Consider the following 26,797-nt stretch of genomic DNA (forward strand, 5'->3'; position numbering starts at 1 on the left):
AGGAGGAGGAGGTGAAGCTAAGTGGTGCGAGAAGTGTAAAAAGAAACACTTCGGGAAATGTGGCGAAGAAGTGACTTGCTACAAATGTAGAAAAACTGGGCATTACGCCAGCAAGTGCACATCCAACAAGAAGGTGTGCTACAAATGTAACAAAGAAGGGCATGTTTCTAAAGACTGCCCGAAGAGAAACGAGGCTGCAAGGCCAGAAACGCCACCAAGGCCAAGGGCATTCCACATGCTCCTCGACTAAGCAGAGAACAACGCAATGAATCGAGGATGAGGAGTTCATATCCGAAGATCGAGTTATGAAGTAGCCAAGGGGATAATATCTTACAATGTAGCCTACTAGAGGCATAGTCTAGGGTGAACTTGAACACCTATGTAATCGTTTCAAGGAATAATATAAAATCTTCGTTTTGTTATCTGGTGTGTTAAATTGTTATGTGATCTTCTTGTATGGTGACTTGGAAAACTGCGAGACAATACTTGGGACGAGTATAAGTAGGGGTGAATGGTAGTAGAGGCCTATACTATCGGAAGCACAGGACTCACACTTGGATCAGGGAAAGTCACAAGGTTGCCAAGAAACTAGTAATTGACTTCGTTTTATTCGAGTATATCATTACCATTGTTTCGGTAATGATTGAGAAGATGATTATTATTCCGACCCGAGAGGTCATTTCATATCGAGTCCGACTATGATGAGTATGTTACGTGGTTCAGAGAACCAAGTTTGATGTAACATCCGACTTAAGCCAGAAGATTGAAGATAGTCCAAGCGATTGTGATCGTTGTTAAAGTAAGAAACTTATAGTTAGAAGTGCTACGTACTAGGATGTGATTAAATCACATAAGAACATGAAGGAAGGTATAGTCTGTTCTGGAATTTGACTCTAAGAGACCTGAGTCTAAGTGTTGCAACATACGACGAGAGGTCGTTAGAACGAGGCACGCCAATCTATTATAGAAATCAAATAATTTATTCTTAAGTTTGTCAAGAAGAAGAAGGAGTCTCCAGTAAGAATCGAGATTGTGACTTGAAGGTCATAATTTGGAGTCTAATGAGAGATAGGGAACAGGTGCAAGATCGAGCACCGCCTGTAGTCAAGGAGTCTAAGAGTTAGATACTCGTTCGAAGAAACATCAAAGTTATGGTTATCACTTAGGATGAAGAGATAACGGATGGAGTCATCATGTGAGCCCTGTTTCGTTGATGATTCCGGGACGTAATCATCCTAAGGGGGAGATAATTGTAACGCCCGTAGATCCGGGCTTGTCAATCTAGAGATAATAGGGGTCGAAAACGACTTTTCGACAAAAGATTATTTAGAATAAATCATCTTAGCCAAGTTGTAGAATATGTCTCAAGGTTTCCGTACATATAAAGAACGCCGAAATCCGAGTTATAACGAAGAAGTTATGACCCGTCGAAGTTTCGCGACGGAACCGACACAATATCGGCAAGCGTAAATAGTGAATTTACGATAGAGCGACTTTTAGCCTTAGCGATCTAAACAAAAGTCGTAGAATACGTTAAACCGAGAGCGTCCATAAAAAGAACGTCCAAATCTGACTTCGTATGAGGAAGTTATGATTTTTCGAAGTTTCGGCGTAGCAGTGTACAACCCGAAATTCGAATATAAGATCGAGCGGTTTTTAGCCAAAACAACCTAAACGAGAATTGAAGATCTCGTTAATAGTAGCGTAACGATAAAAAGACAGACGAAAACGGACATCGGATGAAGAAGTTATGAATTTTTAACGGACCAACCCTGTCCCGACCTGTTAAAAATATAACGTTTAAAATAGAATCAAAATTAGCCAACAGAGTCTAAACAAAAGTTGTAGAGTACATTCCCGCCTACGCGTGGATATAAAGAACGTCGAAAACGGAGCTGATATGCAAATGTTATGATTTTTAGAAGTCGGAGTTTGAATTTGCGAAATCTGTTGTGAAGTTGATGACGTGGCTCAATCAGGGCCGTCGCTTGCTGATCACGGTCTGGACTTTGGATTCGGACACCTGTACTTCAGACGCCCAGCGTAGCCAAGAAGCGCCTCGCGTACGAGGTACGCCCTGCGTACGAGGAGGGAGCGATGCGCGTACGCCAAGCCTTCTGCGGTCCGAGAAGCAGCCACGATGCACCATCAGTGAAGCGACACGTCTCAAGAGGAACGCGCCGCGTCCGAGGCTACGCCCCGCGTAGTCCGAGGACCTCCGGCCTATAAATAGGATGCGAAATTTCTCGGATTTTCACACCAAAATTCACTCTCTCTCTAATTACTTTCTCTCTCTAGCCTATCCTGACCCTCCTAAACCCTAGGGAACCCCCCTAGCACCCGAAGGAAGCCCCGAGGCTCCCGGAGTCCCGAGAAAAAGGGTCTTTCGGTTCGGAAACGATGCTCAAAGCGAAGTCTGGTTTTCTATAAAACCCGCTGTAAGTGAGCTACGCCTATGCAATTTTTAATATAGCTTTTAAATAATTATAGTAACATTATTAGGACCTTAAAATAATTATTTGGACTATTATTATGAGTTATATTGAGTGTTGTTTAACGCATATATAATAATAATAATAGCTAGACTATTAATTAGTCGCGGTTAACGTTAGACTAAACCCTAGTGGTATTGATACTAGGTTTTGTCAAGGGAAAATTGTTTTGAGATAACGAAGTGCTGTCCGAGTACCGAGTCACCACCTTTTCAAGTGAGTGCATAGTTACTTTCATCTTACACATAGATATGAAGTATTTTATATAAATTACGTGCTATGTGTGCATATTATGTGTATACTTGCTATCTATGCTGGATGAACGATTTTATACAAGTTTTATATGATTTAAACTGTATATGTAATTATATCTACATAATATGTTGGGTAAAACATGGGTAGATGAAATATGAGTTGGATGATGAGTTGAGAGGTGATATAGACCATGAGATAAGGGTGAGAGGTGGACGATGTGAGAAGCCTTTTTCCCAAACGATGGCCTCGTCATTCAGCAGAGTATGCATGACAACCACGGACTATTCTAGACAGTCCAGCGGAACACTAGCAGGCTCGCAACCTGTAGGTGTTGTGAACGATGTGTTCAACCGGTGTACTCTAAACCCTAGCGATCATGCAGACTTGGTGCCTAAACCTTGGCGATCATGCATACTTGGTGCCAAAACCCTGGCGACTATGCGGACTTAGTGCCTGTTGTATAAACCCTGGCGACTATGCAGACTTAGTGCCTAAACCCTGGCGACTATGTAGACTTAGTGCCTGTTGTATAAACCCTGGCGACTATGCAGACTTAGTGCCTAAACCGTGGTGACGATGGACTTCGTGCCGATTCCTTAGGATGATCCTTAGGAATGAATGAACGAGGAATAATTGATTCTTAGGGTAGATCCTTAAGAGTAAAGAAGATAATGGGGATGGGTAATTGGGTTGATTGTTTGATGTTTAAAGATAATAATTATATTATTGTGGGTTAAAAACCCTATGTACTCACCAGGTTTCCCAACCTGACCCACTCTAGCTTATTTCTATCACAGGTGTCGATATGAAGTTACATTACACTGAGAGATTGAAAAGAGATGTAGATCACTAGTGTAAATGAATGTAAGTTCTGTTTATGCTTATGTTTCTGTAGTGACGATGATATCCCAAATGTTTTAAAAATGAATAAAAATACATTTCTTCGGAAATACTTTGATAACGTATTTATCATGTTTTACTTGGAACAAATTCCGCAACACTTTTATTAAAAGAAGTACTCTGATTTTTATAAAGCATAAACAAAAATCAGTCTTTTCTGGCCGTGAAAATGGGGATGTCACACTTCATTGGACGTTGTAGTAACAATTGTAGACACCTATCACCTGCTTCGATTGATCGGTCGAGGGTTGTAGCTAGCAACCGCAGGTGGGAATGTCAACCCCGTATAGATCTATACATATCTATCTCGCTCCGAAGATTAACAGTTATAGTAGTGTGGGTAGGCTAAGTGTTTAAACTCAGCTAATGAATAACGTCTCACTAAAAAGCCCTTAACTAAAAAGTTGGTGAATAACTCTCAGTCCTAACTGAATTGTGATTAAGTCACTAGGCATAATGAATATCGTTGTATGAGGTTTTTAAAAGCCGAGTATGTTTGGCATGTATACAAAAGTGTGGTGTGCTCGCTTTTATAAAAATGAATGTTTCAAATTAATGAACATATGTACATGTATAAACGTTGTGTATTTAAACATATAAATAAACATGCATAGTAATAGCTTGAATCTTTTAAATACTACAGAGTTTCATAACGTGTTTGTTATAATATGCAATGTCACATAAAAATCATGTAATTTTGTATCATGTACTATTTTTTATGTGAAATGGTTATTTCACGTTAAAATAACCATAATATGTATACGAAAAATTTATACTAGTTTATTCATAACAATATGGTAAATTGTTAAATAATAATATTTTTATAAACTAGATTTATTGTATTTTCACATAAAAAGGAAATTGATTTGTGTAAAAAAAATATTTAGGCACATATATTCCCCGCGAAATAATTAAAATATTAAAAATGGGTCGTAAGCACTCACCCTTGAAGCGTGAGTTCCAATCGTTCGAATTCAGATTCTTTGAGAAGCTTGACGTGAGAAACCGTAAATCCGCAATCCTTGAACTTTGAAATACTCTCGGGACCATTTCGTAACAAATTTAAACTATGGAGATTGATTTGTAACTTCGCAAAAGAATATGGGCTTTTTGGTAATTTAATTAAATAAATAGGACTGTCTTGGTAAAAAAAATTACCAAATGAGGGGTTGTTTTAAACAAATGGATTCAAGGATTGGGGTTTGGACTGATTTTGAATAAGTATTTTGGTAGGGAGGGTAGTTTGGTCATTTACTAATTAATTTAACTTAGGGCTTAAATATTGCCCCCGTCTTTTTGCTTGATCGGGCATAGGAAGGAAATATCAAAGGCAGCGGGGGAAGAGGAACCGATCTTCGGTGACCTTCACTACTAGAAAAAAATACTTTCCTTGACAGACAAATTACAACGTACAACAGTTTTATGACAGACATAAAAATGTCTGTCATTAAAGTTTGACATATTTCATAAAATATAAATAGTCTATGACGGACAAAACTGTCTGTCATAAATTTATGGCGTATGTTAATTTGTTAAAATTTAAATAAAAAATAAACAATGTGCATTTTAATGTATGAATTGATTTGTTTTTTATGAGTTAATAGGATACGCAAAAGACATTATATATATATATATATATATATATATATATATATATATATATATATATATATATATATATATATATATATATATATTACTTTAATTCCTAACACAGTTAAGAACAATTTACTTCTTTTGTTTCATATTTTGACACATTAGTTTGCTTCCTTCTATAATTTGTCCATGTTTTTTGGTTTTTGATATTTTGATAACCTTATTTTGCTCGGTTGCTATAATGTATCCCTGTTTTATTATGTTTCATATTTTTGACCAAATTACTTTGCTCCCTTGCTATAAATTGTCCCTGTTTTTTAGTTGTTTATATTTTGATCATCTTATTTTGCTCCGTTGCTCCTCTGTTTGTCATGTTACTCGTTTCTCTCTAATCGATACTCATTTTGTATAACCGGATCAAGTGAGGGTGTATTTTGCTCATTTTATAAATGCAAAATGATTTTAGGGATTTTATAAAAGGAAATCTCATGGAGGGACTGTATTTGTTTAAAAGACTAAATTAAGGAAAATTTAGGGCTTTTAATTGCCCTTGACTTCAACGACCGGGAAAGAAAAGGGGCATACAAACGGACGAGCTTATGAACGATCATAGTGAGGGGGAAAACACGAAGGAAACACGAAAAATGGGAGGGGTTCGATGGTTCTTCAACAATCGGTAGGGTGGCCGTTGTCAGAGGCTGTCGTCGGCGTCTGGCTCGACCGAGGAAGAGAGGAGAGCGAAGGCTCGCAGCGGCTAATCCGGAAGCCCTAAACGATCGCGAAGAGGGAGAAGAGACAAAGGCAGGGAGGCCTTCTCTTTCTCGTCTGGCGATTTCAGACCGATCACACTCGAGTGGCGAGCTCCGGTGGTCGACTAGACCGAAGAAGGACGTGGGCAGAAGCAGCGACGCTGTTGTGGGGTTGGCTTACGTATTGAATCCCATTTTCCTAATGCTCCAAACTAATAACTTCTTTTTTGTTTATTTGAATTAGGAAATGTCGAGTGATACTCCAACGATCGATCAAATACAATGGTAAGGTTCTATCGAATGTTCCTACATCCAATAATCTTTTAGTTATGTGTTTACTTCATTTTTTTTACTTTTAATTTTCATGAAAATACTATAAGTAGTTAGTGATATATTGATTAGGTTAAAGGCATATCGAATGATTTACTTGAAGGCTTTATCCTGCTAAAGAATTAGTCTAATAAATATGTCTTGCAAATTCTGTCCACTAGGTGTTCGATATAATGCCAAGGTGAGTTACAGACTTACAGTTTAATGTTTTGACTTTTTATTGAATAGGTTGAATATCATTGATCAAATAATTCGACTTTTTAGTGAATTCTATTGTTCTACATTGAATATTATCATTATTTATCTTTTTTTTTTGTTTAATTGTTTGGTTTTGGCTTATTTTAAAGCTTTTGCACCAAACAAATGATTTCTGATGGGGCCAATATTCTGCTTCTGTACAGGGCCATTCTCATAATAATGATTTTACCTGGGTAGAGTCATCTTGACTATTTTTAGCAGTAGGTTTGTCTTATACGCAACTATTCATCTTAGACGATATTTTGCAAAGAACGTTTTGCGTGAAGCTATGCACTACATGTCGAAGGTTTCATACTCAGGTTGATAAAAATCATTAATTTGTTCTAGGAGCTGCTAGATCTTGCATTCTTAGGGAGGAAACCATAAAGTTAACTTCAATGAAGTCATTCGGATATTCCAGTTTCATTCCTACATGACAATCCTGTAAGTGTTGAATATTTTGCTTTTTATAAGTATAAAATTATAAACACTTTTCATTGTAAACAGAATGATAGAATCAAATGGTGGCCAATTTATTATGAAGAGAATGAATGGATTGGGAAAGTCCAACTTTCTATCAGCAGTACAATTGCATCTGATGAAACTACACACCTCAAGGTTTGAAATAATTAAATAAAATTAGTTGTTCACGAATGTTGATTTTTTGTTTTATAATTTATATTAAAATGACAATGTGGACCTGTGGTGGAAACACTCGCGTATGATATACTGTTGGAAGCTGCCATGTGAGCACAATGTTTCCATACACGTAACTTGTGGGTGGTTGAACCTTGGAAATGGTTACTCACAGAGTTTGCTGATTATTATGGAGTCTCAGAATCATACACCAAACTCAGGTACTTCAGTTTTCTTGATTAATAATAATAATGAAACTATAATCTCTTATTTTTACTAAAACTTTATCATATAAAACGTTGTTTACGCATCTTTCACAGTCAAATACTTCTCGAACCTTTACCTTACCATTTAAGTACCTAAAATACACTTTAGTCAACATCAAACTTTATTATAACTGCATGTTTATATAGAATTCACATGAAACATATTTTTGTGCTATGTAGTTGAAGATATGCCCATGTTACATTTTAACATAACTGTTACTCTTAACAGCACTCAGGAATGTTTCAAGGCATGATGGAGCTCTCATAAGTAAGTTCATTTGACAGCAAAGTTATCATCAGTTGGATCAAGCAATCCATGGGAACTTAATATAGCCTCACTAAGTGATGTTTGGCTTTACTGTGTCAGGGAAGGACATTCTGGAACAACACAAATTCCTCATTTTGATTGGACAGGGTATATTGTTTGACAAAGCTTCCTATTCTTTTTAACACATTCCTCAGTTTTATCTGAATTATCTTTTTCATATGTCCTTATATTTTTGCAGACCATTAAGGCCTTATCCCATATCAAAAAAACGTGTAATACCTGCAGGAATTGAGCTACCTGATTGGGCAGTTGATGTAAGTCATTAACAATCATGATATGTTTGCAGACGTTTTAAATTCATTAGATGTATTTTTCTAATGATATTAAATGTGTAACTTTGTGAGAAACTCCAAAAATCGAGCCCAATAGTGATCTGCAACATCTTACTAAGGTCAGTGAAAGTTTTGGGAATGATTTCCCAAAAACCAGACATTGTCATATCGGGTTTTATTTTGACTTAATGACTTAATGTAAGTAAATCCATTAGTTAATTGATGGACTTGAAGTGTTTTACAATATTTACATATATAATTGTTTAATAGTTTATTGCTAATATATTAATTTGTCTCAGTTTTGCAGGGAAGAATGAATATACGTATGTCGAGCTTGCATGATAGGGTGCTTGAAAAATGGGATACTTATGTTATAAACTTTATTTACAAGTGATATGTATTTGACAATTACTTTTTGATGAATTTGGAATGTAATTTTGAATGACACTATAGTTCGTGTAATTTAGACAATAAATTTGTAATTTAGTTTCATTAATATTTGGTAGAATATATATATATATATATATATATATATATATATATATATATATATATATATATATATATATATATATATATATATATATAATGTAAAACCATGACATACAAAGTATGTCGTAAAAATATGTCAAAAATCATGCTGTACAGAACATGTCGTAATTTGAAGTCGTAAATGTCTGTCATAATTACAAAAATGTTACGAATTATGACATTCAAAGCCAGTCGTAAATGTATGTCAAAAATGAATGTCATGTATGTATGTCATAATTGTTGGTCATAAAGGTCTGTCGTAAAATTTATGACAGACCAAATGTTTGTCATTTTCTTTTATGACATGGCTTTCAATGACAGACATTTGTCTGTCATGTATAGGCATTTACGACATACATTGTCTGTCAAGAAAAGCCTCTTTTCTAGTAGTGCTTCTTGGTTCCTCTCCCGTCATCGGCAGCCCTAAAGCAGCAGCAACATCAGTCGACATCGGAGGGGAAGGAATGATGGAGTAGAGTGAATGTTCGGTGATTGCTGATCTACGGATGCCGGTCAGGGGAAAGAAGACGCAAGTAGCAGGCGGCACCATTTTCGTCGATCGATTGCGAGATGGAGGTCGTCTTCGGGTCGACGAGACCGAAGGAAAGGGAGTAGGGGGAGGCAGCGAGGCTGCTGTGGCCTCAGTAGGTGCAGCAATCAGCAGCACAGGTGGATGGTTCGGTTCGTTGGGTTCGTTGCGAGGAAGAAGCGAAGGAAGGCTGAGGTTCTTCCGTCGAGAGGGATGAGCACCTCCGATGCTTGACGGGTCCGGGAGGGTGAAGGATCGGAAGCAGCATCAAACAGGGGATATTTGTGGTGGTGTCAAACGGCGAGAAAAACGGTAAAAAAAAAGTGAAGGTTGAAGGTGGCGATGGTGGGAGGCTGCTATGAAGACGATAATGGTAACAGGGGAGGGTGCGACAACGAATCGATGGGTGTTTCTTTTTGATCATCCATATCTCACAAAAAAAAATTATCATTGTATATATTGATTTTAGCAAGGAGTGTTGATTTTGTTTGAGTGTAAATCTTTGTTTTGCTTGAGTGTTCAGTAGATGGAGTGCTGCAAAGGAAGGAAAGCAGAAACTTGCGTGTGGTTTTGTTGTTTGAGTTTGACACTTTTGGGTTTGGTGTTTTGACTGTAGATTCAATTTAGAAAGGGAACACGTTTTCCTTTGAGTATGTATTTGTACAACAAGTGGTATAATCTGTATTGTAATAGTTTCATTTTAGTATTTTGTATAGTGTATTTGTTTTGTATGTAATGTGGGTGTATTGATTTAATTTAGTATCTATTTGTGTATGAATTTATTGATTGGTATGGATGTATATATTTAAGTTTATTTTTTTATCCTAGAAAAACTAAATATACAAAAATTCTCAATTTTTTATGCTCTATTAAAAGATATCAAATTGATATAAATAAATATTTCTTTTCACCTTGATCTAGTCGGATTCACACTATGAATCTGAACTGTAAATAATTCAGTTTTTAGCATTCGCAATGTGAATCGGACTTACTATTTCAACTTTTTGATCATTCACAAATAAATTTAGTGAAATTTACGTATAAATCAAAGTATATTTCCTTATAATTTATAATATTTTAATGTTTTGTTTACTCGTAACTTAGTTTTGTAAAATTCACAAGTGAATTTATTTATATTGTTAATCTGAATTGTATATAATTTAGTTTTTATTATTCATAACGTGAACCTAGCTTACTATTTCAACTATTTGATCATTCACAAATAAATTTAGCGAAATTTACATATGAATCAAAGTATATTTCCTTTTAATTTGATAATATTTTAACATTTTGATTACTTATAAGTTAGTTTTATAAAATTCATAAGTGAATTTATTACATTGTGAATCTGAACTATATATAATCATATTTTCAGATTTCATAATGTGAGTCTGACTTATTATTCTTCTCATTGTGAATTTTGAATTGAATATAATTCAGTTTTCAGCAATCACAAAGTGAATATGAGCTAAAATTCCGAAAAATAAATTTATTTTTCATACATCAATATGAATTTCTATTTAAAGAGTACAAAAACTTATGAAATTGCATATATATATATATATATATATATATATATATATATATATATATATATATATATATATATATATATTATGTTTGATAAAAAATAAACCTAAATATTAAAAAAAAAACAACAACAAAACGGAGTGAATTTTTTCTGAAAATTAGTTCTATAAAATTCGCAAGTGAATTTATTTACATCGTGAATCTGAATTGTATATAATTCAGTTTTTAGCATTCACAATGTGAATCTAACTTACTATTATTCATATTGTGAATCTGAATTGTATATAATTCAGTTTTCTGTATCCACAATGTGAATCTGAGCTGAAATTTCGAAAAAAAAAATTTACATTAATATGAATCTATATTTAAATGATACAAAAAAAAATATGAATCATGATATATTTATTATTTTTTTCGATAAAAAATAAACCTTAACTGAAAAAAAGGTTTGTTTTTTTATATATTAATATGAATCTTTATTTAAAGATGACGAAAAATTATGAATAGTTTTTATACGTTTTTTTTCGATAAAAATCACGATCTTAAAAAATTAAAACTAAAAAATGAAGTGAGTTTATTGGTATAATTCAGTGCATGCGTGTCCAATGTACAAATCTACAACCTTTTCCTTGGCCGTCGATCGCTTTATATTCTACTGTTTTGGATTTGTTTCTTGTTTCCTTGATTAATAATAATTTTTTATTGAACTTTTTCGTAGATCTTCGTTCAAATTCTTGACGAATGTCTTTTTGCTAAAAGGTTTTTTCTTATGATTTAAGATGTCATTTACTATAAATTTATAGTACATACCCCTTAAATATTGATTTTAGAAGTACGACCTGGTAAGTAAATATGTGAACATCGACGTGAACATCAACATTAACAATAATAACAACAACAATACGAGGATATTATTGGAATTGGATAGGAGATATAGATGTCTACAATCATACTTTAAAATAAGGTAAAACAATTATGTCATATGTAAACATTGTGACTTTTATCAATGATTGGTAAATAACATAATGAATGTGATCATAAAAAACAACACACAATTTTGCAATTAGTTTATAATTTATATAAGTGTATCGGAAAAAATATAAGTATATAATAATAATAATATAATAAGGTCTATTTATCTTACAAACACAAATAATCATGACTGGTTGTTGAGAATGGACCATTCATACATTCGTTTTGGTTAGAACGGCCACCACTACAAACTGCTAGATACGAAAACCACCAGCCTTAATGATATGTGTAGGGTAGTGGCAATTTTGGTTGGTTGTTCGAATTGTATAATGTAGGAAATCGGATTATTATTGTTTTTTTTTTTGTATTGCGCAAATGTATTCGGTTAGGTTGATTTAATCTATTTTTTTTATGAATAATTAAAAAGCATATTAACGGTCAATTGTTTAGTGATAATGAGTGACTCTTTAAAATAAAATGTTATGAGTTGATGTCTCACTAAAAGACATACGGGATTTAAGAATAAATTAATTTGTCCTTTTAGAAAAAGACATTATATAAAATAATTTAGAAAGTTGTATGTATGAAATAATAATTTGAGTTTGACCTAACTGACCAACTGTTAAGTCATTTAGCTTTGGCTCATATTCTAACTAAAGTTTTGATTTGACTCATTATCTAATTTGGATTACTCTTTTATAACCAACTTTTAAGTCATTTTTACTATCTGTCGGAAACAATGCATTTCAAACTAGGTTATGTTTCAAACATTGAAGTGTTATAAGACTATTGAGTGTGATATGTTACAATTCCTTATATAACATTCAAGACATGACTAATATTTCAAACTAACTTTAATGGTTTTTAATGAATTTCAAACTTAAAACATTAGGTTTTAAAAATTAAAGTGTTATAAAACTATTGAGTATGATATTATACAAATCCTTATATGACATTTCAGACATGGCTAATATTTCAAACTAAGTTTTAGGGTTTTTAATGTATATGAGTTTAGGTTTTTACATATTAACTTAACATACAAATCTATTGCTAAAAATGAGTTCATATAAGTAGATTTTTACACCCCCTTTTTGTACTTCGGGTTCGGGGTCGTGAGAGCAAGGAGCATGATTGGGAATTGTATGATCGTTTTTTCTCCAAGGAAGAGGCTAAATAGAATTAACTTGAATTCGGGACCACTGTTCGAAATATTAGTGAAACATTGGATTGTGATTCTATGTTTCCTTTTTGTGAAAAATACCTATTGAAATGGATAAGTTTTCAAACAACAAGGGGCCAGGTAAACTATCTAATTAAATGATATTGAACATGTTTTCCATTTCTTCTCGAGAAACAACCCGACCGTTTCATTGCAAAACTATGCTCAATTTCATATGTGGCAATTCCGCCAACACTTTTTCATTAGTTGGGGAAGAATTTGCCCGAATCAGATCTTTTGAAGAACATATCAAGATATAATTTTATTTGGTTAGACAATGTGTAGTTGGTAAACTAGGTAGATTTTTGAGTCCCTATTTGTACCATACTTTTGTAAGATCAAATCGATGGTGTTATGTAGTATATAGTGGCTTCCAAAGTAAGGTTACAACAAAATCATATTCACTTTTTTTTTAATTTCATGGGAAAACGTTGTTATGCTCATGAATTTGATATTCGAAAAAACAAATGTTGGAAATGTTGTTTTAGGAGACATATAAGGTGCATAGAATGTATAATTTCTATAAAAGTTTGGCTAGGCTATGTGTAACACCCGGTTCCTGGTATGTATTTAAAGTTATAAGTTATTCATTTTTGTACAAGAACTCGACGAGTTGGAGGCCCCAAACTCGTCGAGTAGAGAAGGATTTCGACGCGGGATAAGAAGTCTACTCGACGAGTTAAGAGCCTCAACTCGACGAGTAGGCCTGGCAGAATGAAACCCTAATTTTAAGGGTTTTGCACCCTATTTAAACACCTTAACCTCCAAAGGCTGGCCTCATTTATATCCTCCATCGTCCCAAACCCTAGTCAAGAAACCCTAATCCACTTTTGGAGAGTTTTGAGCCATCCTGTGCATTCTTTGTGATTTTGAAGCTTGTGAAGGAAGGAGAAGCTTGGGGATTCAAGAGGAAGCTAGTAGATCCAGAGTTTGAGCTGTAATTCTGACTCATTTGAGGTATAAAGTTGATACCTTGGCTTTCTGTTACTTAGATCTTCATTTGGGGTAGTATGTTGTCACTTTTGGGCCATATTGAAGTCATTTTCGGTATTTGAGTATATCATGAAGTTGTGACTTCAGATCTAGGCACTCATGAGTTTATAAGGCTTAAAGTTGCCAGCTTTATCAAGCCTTGGCCCTTCTCCATGCCCTAGATCTCTTATATAGCTTAGTTTTGGTGTTTCTAGCTTCATGACACCATGCATGGATGTAAAGTTAGCAACTTTATGTGGTAACTTAGTCCTAAGGGACCAGATCTATGGTTTCGAAGCATTGAACTCGATTGGACACGACTGAATGGGTGTAGACTAAGGGAACTCGACGATTTGTTCATGGAACTCGGCGAGTTGGATCGTGATCCCCAACCTTTTCTGATTCCTGAGCAAACTCGGTGAGTCTAGGAGATGACTCAACGAGTTGGTTAAGGTTTTCCGAGTTTTGAAGATTAAAAAACTCGACGAGTTCAAGGAAGGACTCAACGAGTTCAAGGAAGGACTCGACGAGTTGTAGTGAAATGTCCTGATTCTGTTGATAGGAGAAACTCGACGAGTTCGTGCAAGAACTCGACGAGTTGAGTCGTGGTTTCAGGGTTTATGATTTATGGAACTCGGCGATTTTATGGACCAACTCGGCGAGTTGAGTCAACTAAGAAGGTTGACTTTGACCATAACGTTGACTTTAACCAACAGGTTGACTTTGACTTGGACTTTGACCAGAGTTGACCCTTCAGGGGGTTATGAGTATGAAATGATAATTAAAGCAGATTTTTATGTGTAGGAGTTTGAGTGGAGTTGATTGCAGAGCCGAGGACAGTTCAGCTACTTCACGACATTGAGGTGAGTTACCTTCCAGTAGAAGTGGGTCTAAGGCACCAATGTCGGCCCACTAGTAGGTGATTATAGTTGAGATGATTGTCTTTGTGATATGTAACACCCTAAATTTTCACACAAATTTTTCATTTTTAAAATCACATAAAACCCAATATCACATTACTCAAAAACCACAAATGTATAAGTTGTCAAAACACAAGTCAACAATTGATTGATAATATCCCTGAATCCTCAAAAAAAACATAAACTCCAACCGGTGCGTACAATCAAGCCGACGCCTTCCCACGATCCTAAGAAGTACCTGAAACACATATCACACAACACTATAAGCACGAAGCTTAGTGAGTTCCCCAAAATACCACACACAAATAATTAGCCTCTCATGGCTATATCTCGATAAGGACCCTCCGGTCAATGTGTCTCAGTGAAGAGCCTCCGGTCTCATAACTCTGTTTGGACCCTTTGGTCCTAACGCAATAAAGCACAAAAATAATATACAACATAAATCACAAAGATAAAATGCATGATATCACATAACTCAGTTAAGTACATAAGACCCTCCGGTCAATAACTCAATAAGACCCTCCGGTCACACAACATTACCACTCAGGTAAGTATAGTGAGAAGAATCACCTCGCATAGTAAAGCAATATATCCCACACTCGAACTACTGGTCTAGACTCCGCCTACACACATCACAATCATCTCTACTTAACAGTTATATAAAACGTTAAGCTAACTCCTCTACTAAATCTCCGAAAAGGGTGAAAGACCATTTTACCCCTCCAGGTTCTCCGAAGTCCACAACATGACCCAACCCTAAAAGTCAACGGAAGCCAACACTCAAGTCAACAGTCCATGTTGACTCAACTCGTTGAGTGCAGCTCATGAACTCGTCGAGTCCTCAGTACTGAGAAATCACAAAAACCCGAGTCAACTCGCCGAGTTGCTAGCCAACTCGTCGAGTCCATGCAGAGTCCAGAAGACCATGGAAAAACCCTAACCACTTGTCAAGTTGTCTCATCAACTCGTCGAGTTCACTCTGAATCCAGAAACAAGAAAACCCAACTCAACTTGTCGAGTTGGATGTCCAACTCGTCGAGTTCCTTAGCCCTTTCTCATAAAAGTCATTCCAGTCGATTCCAATGCTCCAATCTCCAGATCCAACCTCCTAGGATGGAGCTACCACGTAAAGTTGCTAACTTTACAATCATGCAAGGCCTCACAAGGCTAAATAACCCAAAACTAAGCTCAAGAAGGGGTTTAGGACATGAAGACGGGTCAAAGCTTCATAAAGTCCTACATCCAGAAATCGGGGTGTTACAATTCTCCCCACTTAATTTAGATTTCACCCTCGAAATCACTCTTTATCAAAACATCGATCGAAACAAACACCCGAGAAGCACCACCGGAAAATCTTGTATCATACAACGATCTCCCTCCCAAGACACCCGAAACCAACAGAAACTCCCAACCCGAAGATGGACGAACCCCTTTGTTGCTTGCAGTACCAACTCTGTCTCTCTAGAACTAGGAAACTATAGTGGTCTGTCTCCCCAACAGACCGCCCATGTAGAATAGCACCATGTTAATCGTTCCTCGAATAAGGGACCTTGATACAACACTTCTATCTCTGATTATCTTGTTGTGACTTATAGAAATAAGCCGCTGACCATAATCGGCTGCTAATCACTCACGTCGGACATACTAGTCGATCCAGATCGTAACTCAAAAGGAACAGAGGGGTCACATTTCACAAAGGACCAACCACCGGTACCGCTATCAGAACCCTTCTAAAGAATGAACCTCAGTACTATGTCCTCAGACACTAGAAGAATGACCATGCCCGGTCGGAACTATCCTCTGATATCTGTAATCATAAGCCCCACCTTCCTCTCAAATGTCCCTTCCAACACTGAGTACCAGGTCAGCTCCCGAACGAACAGTTGAATCTCCAAAGGCTACCCCTTGGACACCCAATAAAGCGACTTTACAAACTTCCTTCTAACAATAGCTATCTCAACCCATCATATAATGCACAAAGTCACGAAGTTTGCTTTACCTCAAGCGAATACTACAACCCATATGAAGTTGCCTCACCTCCAACCTCTGTCGTCTACCACTTACTAGTTCCATGCGTCTCGTGGTACTTCCCAAACCAATGAGCCGACCCACTCAGGTCTAAAAACATCAGATATAACCATTACCACTCAAAATGAAATCCATCTGAAAATACGGAATCTCATCCGGCCTACCCAATACATAAATAGAGCCAAACTCAAGCTCGAGTGTCTGGTTCGATAGCAAGATTGGAACCACCCATATCCAATCTGATACTCAACTCACGACCCGTGATCTGCGAATCTACGCGTACATTACTTCTCCAATTCCTTCCGAGTTGCGACATCCCTTCCCTAACTCAAAACTTAACGGTTCCCGACCATCATTGAGACCCTAGTCTCGTCCCTGGTTCAGCCATGAGGTTCTCACAGACTCAATTGGCAAGGCTACCCATGCCTAAGAACCCATCTGCGTCACGCTCTGATTAGTGAATACTACGGCTCCCTGCAGTTTCACAACACTCTCTCTTACTGACTGATGAGTGCTACGGCTCCCCGCAGTCTTATAACATTCTCTTACTGACTACTGAGTTCTATGGCTCCCCATAGTCTTACGATACTCTCTCTTACCAAATCGTGAGTGTTACGGCTTCCCGCAGTCTTACGGTACTCTCTCTTACTGACTCATGGATGCTACGGCTCTCCACAGTCTTATGATACTCTCCCACCGACTCGTGAATGCTACGGCTCCCCACAGTATTACGATATTCTCTCACCGACTCGTGAATGCTACGACTCCCCAAAATATTTTGATATTCTCTCACCGACTCATGAATGCTACGGCTCCCCGCAGTATTACGATACTCTCTCTTACTGACTCGTGAATGCTACGGCTCCCCGCAGTATTACAATACTCTCTCTTATTGACTCGTGAATGTTACGGCTCTCCGTAGTCTTGCAACACTCTCTCACTCACCATGGGCTCATCCCACGTTTTTCCCTGATAGTCCTAAGTGATTACTCCCACCTGGATCCACTCACTCTCTTATCACCCCACAATCTCATCATCAAGCTATCACTATACCAAATTCACTAACTCATGCTCCGCGGTCCAACATAGATAGGTGCGTTCACCTACCCAGATTATGCATCATTACTCTTGACGAAAATTCTTGTAAACAAAGCACTTCCCCTCAATACAGTTTACACCCCCAGACAATCCCCGTCTGGCGACAATTATTTGATGGTCTCACATCTGAAATATAGTCGCTTGATCCACTTGCCGTCTGACAAACCTAAGTCTCATAGTAATCTAGAAATTTAGGGCATCACACTCGAATATCTCGATACACCATCACAGAATCTCATGATGTCTTGCCACGACTATTGATCTTCCACTCCCACAACTCGAAACCTAGAAGTGCTCCAACTCAAAACTTGAAGCACGGAGGAATCGTCAATGACTGAGAACACGTTGACGAAAATCTAAAGCCCCATCCTCTACTGACCAAGCCCATGCGAAAATACTCATACCGACTCTAAAGTTGATTGACAAATCAACTGCCGCCCTTCCTGGAGTATAGATAACAACCTATACGTCGAGCTATCACTCTCTCAGCAATCGAATCTTGACCTCAGCAACCCAACCGTCTCGAAACTACAACATTGGCAAACCTAAAGAACAATGGCCACCATCAGGTTCCTGTCCAACGGCCACCTGTCGTGAAGACACTCATTCTCTCCTGAGCATATGCAACATGCATCCTCTCGCTCTGTACGTTGCCTTCTACCACATGACCCCAGTCTCATATATTCGGACCGTATATCCCCATAACCCAAACTTCTATACCACATCAGATTGAGGATCCTTCTCACAGAATACCCAGTTCTCCCCCACTTAGGGTTCGAACCATCGTCCATTGACATACCAAACAGACCACACTACAAACTGGCTCACCAGATGTACCATTCCCGACTCACGGAACATACCACGCAACACTCGATGATCTTCCAGATAATGATCAAATAACTCCAAGTATTCCGTATCTCAGATGAAAACCTCAAAATTCTCCCAATGTGTCTGCCTCTAGTCACCCAAAATCTCATACCGACACATCACCGGACATCTCGACCGTCCCGATTTAGTTACGACTCTCAACCTGAGAGTAATGAACTATCACACACACCTCATCTATGATTCCTCAGCCAACATCCTATCGTGTGAGTTATCATAGAAGCAAGAGCCCTCACTCTCACGGTTGATATACCACGTAAACAACGAGGGTCGCCGCCCTGACATACTCCTCTTGATTACCTGGAACTGCTGCTAAAATATGCCTTACTATGCTCAACTAAGGCATATCCTTGTCCTCATCCATCTCAGTGCTCACCGATGACACTCTTATGGTATAAGAAATACCTCGCATCAGACATACTACAAAATACTCTGGTGAAAATATCGCAACTATATGCTACCCCACGGGGTTCTCCTCCAAAATCTAAAACCGGAAGCTCGTTATCTCTTCCGCTCCACACGGAAAGCGGTAATAGTGTAATTCTCATCACAGAAAGCGACATCTCAACCATCGGCCGATCACTCAACCCATACCACAATCCCCCACAAAGCATCCTCTTCACTTTTCCTCGAGTTCTGCGACTCCAACTGGCACCTCACCAGTCAAACTCCTCGGGATCTAAACTCAAATTTCCTCGCAAGGTACACTCTATTCAAGCTCAAACGACATGCCCCTCTGGCCCCACAGTTTACCATATCCATTCTCAGTCTGAACACCCATCGTCGGATAGCTGGTAAAGACGGAAGCACCCTCTCCTACAAATCTTGGTACCCGAACCATGTTATCTCCCTTCAATCTACTATTTAGAACCTCTGGAATTCTCCCTGTTTCGAGTATGGGTCCTCTGCTTTCAGTAGTACGGGCCCATACTACCTGCCACATCTACCCATACTTTCCACACGGATCATCCCAGATTTCCTAAGTAGCTGCTCATCCTTCTCGATCTCCAACCCCATTACACATGTTCGCTCTCCAGAGAATACTCACCTCTAAACAACGTACTCATCGGACTATAATTACTCCCTAGGCTCTCCTAGGTTCTCACACTTCTCTGCCACCAGCTGCTGAAAAATTCCTCATGATGCCAGCCATCTACCTCCTGAATATCGTCATATTCACTTAGGGGCTGTTTGTTTTTTTTTGTGAAGATATGTGCAACCACTTTTGTTTGCGCCGCGCAGACAACATGCAGACATATACCCTCGCAGAGTGTTTGTTTTTTGGAATTGCGCACATCAAAAAATGTCTGCGCGGGGTCTTCCTGGCGCACACATGGGCCACTGTCTTCAAAGGTCTTCAGACCTCATTTTAACCTAAACCAAGACAAAAAAACATGGGCCACCGTCCAATTTTTTTTTCTTTCTTTTTTTTTTTGATTAAAATGCATTTTTTGATGTTTATGACATGGAATTAAGTTTGAAAAATCAATTTATTTCAACAGCTGCAGACGTTAAAAATCAGACATTCTTCTTACTATAGAATGCATACATTTGGTCCACCTCTTCTACCGCAGAGGATTGCAGATGTGGTCCGCAGACTGCAGACATTTTGTCTTAAAAAAAACAACACCTTAGTAGCTGCCTCCCATCATTCAAGAGTTCCACAAAGCACAAAGCAAGCAGCATTCGGGCATCGAATAACCTTCACCAGCACATAAAACCACTCTAGCATACAACTCCACTTTCTTTATCCACAACTCAAAAGGCATCACCGAACTCAGGAAATCCTACCTCTGGTGGTGTCTAACTATTCTCTCAGTAGATTCATCAAACGCACATCTAGGTATCTCTCCTAGATTACACCACTACTCAAAGCTCTCTCTAAAATATTCCTACTAGGTACTCCTACTCAGCACATACATAGAGCAAATAGCAGATAATATAAATCAATAGCATCCCCTAGGCTAAGGCATCATGAATTAGGCAACTCTAGCTCTAAATTCCTGAAATACCTAGCATATCCTCTAGCATGCAGCTCCAATGGTATTTTAGGAAATCACCGTTCAGGCTTTGGCTGATTGTACACACTGCTCCATCTCGTTTTCTCTTAAAAGCTCTTACTCGTTTTTAGAAAATCATTTCTTTTTAGAAAATTTTCTCAAATCCTCAGTTTGATTCCAGACATACCCGAGAGTACATCCAAATCCGTCAAACCAAGGCTCTGATACCAACTTGTAACACCCTAAATTTTCAAACAAAATTTTCATTTTTATAATCACATACAACCCAATCTCACATTACTCAAAAACCACAAATGTATAAGTTGTCAAAACACAAGTCAACAACTGTTTGATAATATCCCAGAATCCTAAAAAAAAAGATAAACTCCAGCTGGTGTGTACAATCAAGCCGACGCCTTCCCGCGATCCTAAGAAGTACCTGAAACACATATCACACAACACTGTAAGCACGAAGCTTAGTGAGTTCCCCAAAATACCACACGCAAATAATTAGCCTCTCATAGCTATATCTTGATAAGGACCCTCCAGTCAATGTGTCTCAGTGAAGACCCTCCGGTCTCACAACTCTGTTTGGACCCTCTGGTCCTAACACAATAAAGCACAGAAATAATATACAACATAAATCACAAAGATAAAATGCATGATATCAAATAACTCAGTATAAGTACATAAGACCCTCCGGTCAATAACTCAATAAGACCCTCCGGTCACACAGTATTACGACTCAGGTAAGTATAGTGAGAAGACTCACCTCGTATAGTAAAGCAATATATCCCACACTCGAACTACTGGTCTAGAATCCGCCTACACTTATCACAGGCATATCTACTTAACAATTATATAAAGCGTTAAGCTAACTCCTCTACTAAATCTTCGAAAAGGGTGAAAGACCATTTTACCCCTCCATGTTCTCCGAAGTCCGCAACTTGACCCAACCCTAAAAGTCAACGGAAGTCAACACTCAAGTCAACAGTCCATGCTGACTCAACTCGTCAAGTGCAGCTCATGAACTCGTCGAGTCCTTAGTACTCAGAAATCACGAAAACCCGAGTCAACTCACCGAGTTGCTAGCCAACTCGTCGAGTCCATGCAGAGTCCAGACCGGGGAAAAACCCTAACCTCTTGTCGAGTTGTCTCATCAACTCGTCGAGTTCACTCTGAATCCAGAAACGGGAAAACCCAACTCAACTCGTCGAGTTGGATGTCCAACTCGTCGAGCTCCTCAGCCCTTTCTCATTAAACTCATTCCAGTCGATTCCAATGCTCCAAACTTCAAATCCAACCTCCTAGGATGGAGCTACCACGTAAAGTTGCTAACTTTACGATCATGCAAGGCCTTACAAGGCTAAATCACCGAAAACTAAGCTCAAGAAGGGGTTTAGGACATGAAGACGGGTCAAAGCTTCATAAAGCTTAGAGCTTTATGTACATGGGACCTAGAGAAGTCCAGATCTGAGTCTCATGCCCCTGGGCAAACTTAACTCGAGAATGGCCCTCATTTTGCACCAAAAGCCCATAAACTCACATAAGAAGAGATCTAAGGAATGGAAAGCCAATGTAAGGACTTTTTACCTCCAAATAGATGCTACAACTGTATGAATGCTGGATCTAAAGACTCCTCCTTGTTCCGAGCTATTCACTCTTCAAGCTTCTTACAAGAATGCACACTTTTGGCTTCACACACTCAAAATATGGGCTAGCTCACTAGGGTTTCTCTCTGGACGTGATAGGGCGATGAGGGAGGCGGGGTAAAGGAGTTAAAGTCCTTTAAATAGGTTACAAACCCGAATAATTAGGGTTTTCTCTAAACAGGCTCAACTCGTCGAGTCCAGCTCTCCAACTAAACGAGTAAGCTTCATAACTCGAATGTCCAGATCAAATCCTACACGACGAGTTGGGCAAACCAACTCGTCGAGAAGCCCCTTCAACTTGCACAAAATCCCCAAGTCCTACATCCAAAAATCGGGGTGTTACATGATAATTGTCTGGTATGCCACTATCTATTATGCTTTATGTGCTAGTATGCTATGATATTATGTGATAGTGGTAGGAGGGGTGAAATAGTCCTCGGTTACCGTTTGAAAGAGATCGAAGGGGTAGATAGTACCCATGTATACCTAGCAGTATGTTCATGATATGTTATTATGTGGCAGTGGTAGGGGTGAAATAGTCCTCGTAACCGGTTGAGATAAACCTAAGGGTAGGTCGGGCACCCAGATATGCCTGACAGGGGTTGGTCAGACACCCCGATATCTCTAACAGGGGTAGGTTGGGCTCCCCGGTATGCATAACAAGGGTAGGTTGAGCACCCCGGTATGCTCAGCAGGGTAGGTCGGACACCCAGATATGCCTGACAATATGTTTATTGTATGGTATGTGGTATGATGGGCGAAATCACTAAGCTTCATGCTTACGGTTTATAGTTTTGGTTCCAGGTACCTCTTCTTCGAAGGGAAAGGAGCCGGCATGACTGCAATGCATCACACACTCGATTTTCCGCACATGAGAGCCTTGGGATTTGTACTCTAACATTATTGTCCTATGATATGTTTTTAAAAAATATTGACTTATGGTTTTCATGATATGAGATAACATTGGTGGCATTTTCAGTAATCTGTTTTATGAATCTTTAAATTAAAATTGAAATTTTTGGTCTTAAATTTTGGGATGTTACAAGTTGGTATTAGAGCCTTGGTTTGAGGGATTCGGACACACCTTCGGGAGTATCTGGACTCAAATCGAGGATTTGAAAGGTTTTTACAAAAATAAATTTTCTAAGAATTAAAATTAAAGGTTTTGAGAAAGAACAAGGAGTGTGATGTGTGCAATCAGCCGAGCTCAAGTAAGTTTTCCCCCAGATACGCATACATGTTATGTTCTGATATGATATGATTATGAGAACGACATGCTAGATTGGGGTTGAGGATATAGGAAAGATGCCTTATATTCCTACTGTATGTGTATGAGAACTGCATGCTAGATTAGGGATAATGATCTAGGAAGATGCCTTATATGCCTGTTATATGTGCTTATTGAATTGCATGCTAGTACTAATTAGTCCGTGATATGATGGTCTGATTAGAATATGTTTGGTATGGTTACTCAAAGCCCGAATGTTGCTTGCTTTGTGCTTTTATGAGTTCTAGTTATCTTTAACTAACTAGTAAACGAATATGTTAAGTTACATATTACGAGGAATAAATAATTTCAGAAGGTTAGGTTTAGCCCTATTTCGCAGCTCTTGTTTGAGTCCAACCGTTGTAGGGTAGGACCTCTCATTCGAAGAATTATCTGGTCTTAGTAATATGTAATGGTATTCGCAAGCTAGTTAGGGAAAGGTAGCAGAGACTTCTTATGCAACTGATGGCGGAGAGTGGGTCGGAGATTACCCTAGGGTAAGCCTAGGATGAGATTAGCATGGAGAGCAATAGTAGTAGAAGGGACTTGGTGAAGTCAAGGAAATCCTTGAGTAAAGTACGGATAGATGTGGAAGGTAGTATGGGCCCATACTACTGAAGTCATAGGATCCGTACTCTAGTCAATGAGGACTGAGATAGAACCAGGGAACTTGTAGTGTGTGTGGGACCCCTCGAAGTTATGTATGACCATGACGATTATGTGTTCTGTTTCAGAATGGTGGTGACACGTTACGGAGCAGGAGGTTCAGGGTATGGGTCAGATTCAGGTTCGGGTTCGGGTTCCGAGCCAGTTGATGACAGATTACGCGAGTTCATCGCATCTGAGATTACGAGAGGCATCCTTGAGGCGACCCCAGTGATTTTTGGATCGATCAAGGAAGGGATCATTGAGCTGATGGAGGATCGCCTTAGGGCATTCCGGAGTGACATGGAATCTGGCCAGTCAGGGACTCGCACACTCTCCTTCAAGGATTTTAGGGGATGTGGTGCGCCATACTTTCACGAGGTGAATGACCCCATTGTGGCCAGGAGATGGATAGCAGACATTGAGTCTGCACAGATGACGATCTTCTGCCCTGAGGGGTCGAAGGTCCGGTATGCTACGGGATGTTTGAGAGACAGAGCTAGAGACTGGTGGGAGGCAGTCAGTGACACGTTGGGAGCCCCAGCCATCGAGGCTATGACCTGGTCGGACTTTGTGACTAGGTTTAGGGCTGAGTTTGCGGCAGATGTGGAGCTTCAGCAGCTGGCCAGGGAGTTTCTGGATATGAGGCAGACTACTGTGTCGGTGGCGGAGATTACCGCCACGTTCAGGGAGAGGGACTTGCTGGTGCCTCAGTACGCGGGGGATGAGGAGATGAGGAAGACCCGGTACCATGACATGTTGAGAACTGACATTCGGAAACATGTCAGCTACTCGGCATGCCCAACTTCGGATGATATGATTGCGAGGGCGGGGGGAGGGAGATTGATATAGAGCACATCAGGAAGAGGAAGCGGAGACTGGGCAGGCGACTGGGGTTTCTGGGAAGAAAGCCAAGGGATTCTACTCGAGGTTGAAGGGCCACCAGGTTCGGAGCCGCTGTGGGAAGTGCGGCAAGCCACACGAGGGGGTTTGAAGAGCTGGGGGATCGGGCTGCTATAAGTGTGGCAAGACTAGGCACTTTGGCAGGGATTGTACTACCCCTACCCCCACCTTTCAGACGTCAGACCTGATTTGCTTTCATTGCAATCAGAAGGGCCATAAAAAGGCCAACTACCCGAGATTGACATCAGCAGCGCCAGTGGCGGCACGAACTCCAGCGACCCTGCGAATCACAGATGGCCGACAGGGCAAGTCAGATGCTCCATTGGTGAGGAGCCGAGCCTTCCAGTTGACCGCCAAGGAGGTGCGTGCCACACCGGATGTGGTGACGGGAATGTTACTTCTCCCTATCTTTAATTATATGTCAGTTTTGATATTTATGTTTCATGTTTCATGTATTCTGTTAGGATCATTCCATGTGAACGGTATTCCAGTATTGGTGTTATTTGACTCGGGAGCTACCCGATCATTCGTATCCCTTGCACTCAGTAAGAGGTTTGTTGAGTCTTCAGGCACCTTAAATTTTCCATTTGAGGTCAAGATTGCGGACGACCGATCTGTCTGGGCATCAGAGGTCTTTAGAGAATGCGTCTTGAGGTTGTACGACGAGCGTTAGCTCGTGGATTTGGTTCCCATTCCGTTGTGTGGGAACAAGGTCACCATAGGCATAGATTGGTTGAGCCCTAATGGGGCTTTGATCGACTGCGAGTAGCAGTTGGTTTGAGTCAGGACCCCAAGTGGGGAAGAGTTGGTGATTCAGGGCGAGAGGCCGCAGCGTGGGCCGACTCTGTGTTCAGTAGCGAGGGCTAGGCGCTACCTTCAGCAGGGTTGCGCATGTTATGTCGCCTACGTTATGGATACCTGGGAGGCGGGTAAGGAGACCATGAGCGATGTGCCGGTTGTGCGGGAGTACCCGGATATATTCCCAGAGGAGTTGCCTGGGATACCTCCGGAGAGACATGTGGAGTTTCGGATTGACCTAGTTCCTGGTGCGGCGCCGATAGCCAAGGCACCATATTGGTTGGCTCCTCCCGAGATGCAGGAGTTGTCTACACAGCTGCAGGAACTGTTAGACAAAGAATTTATCAGGCCGAGTAGTTCTCCTTGGGGAGCCCATATACTGTTTGTGAAGAAGAAGGATGGGTCCCACCGGATGTGCATAGATTACCGGGAGCTGAATAAGGTAACTATGAAGAACTGTTACCCACTCCTGAGGATCGATGATCTTTTCGACCAGCTACTGGGGGCATCTTGGTTTTCCAAGATCGATTTGCGTTCAGGCTATCACCAGATGAGAGTCAGAGACGATGATGTACATAAGACTACTTTCCGGACTCGCTACGGCCATTACGAGTTTGTGGTAATGCCCTTAGGGCTGACCAATGTTCCTGCCGCATTCATGGACCTCATGAACCGCAAATGCAGACCGATGTTGGATCGGTCTGTGATAGTCTTTATTGATGACATCTTGATTTACTCCAATACGTGGGAGCAGCACGAGGAGCACTTGCGAGAGGTGTTGGATACC

Source organism: Lactuca virosa, chromosome 8 (assembly GCF_052849685.1).
Source record: "Lactuca virosa cultivar CGN04683 chromosome 8, Lactuca_virosa_CGN04683_v6, whole genome shotgun sequence".
Classification (NCBI taxonomy): Eukaryota; Viridiplantae; Streptophyta; class Magnoliopsida; order Asterales; family Asteraceae; genus Lactuca; species Lactuca virosa.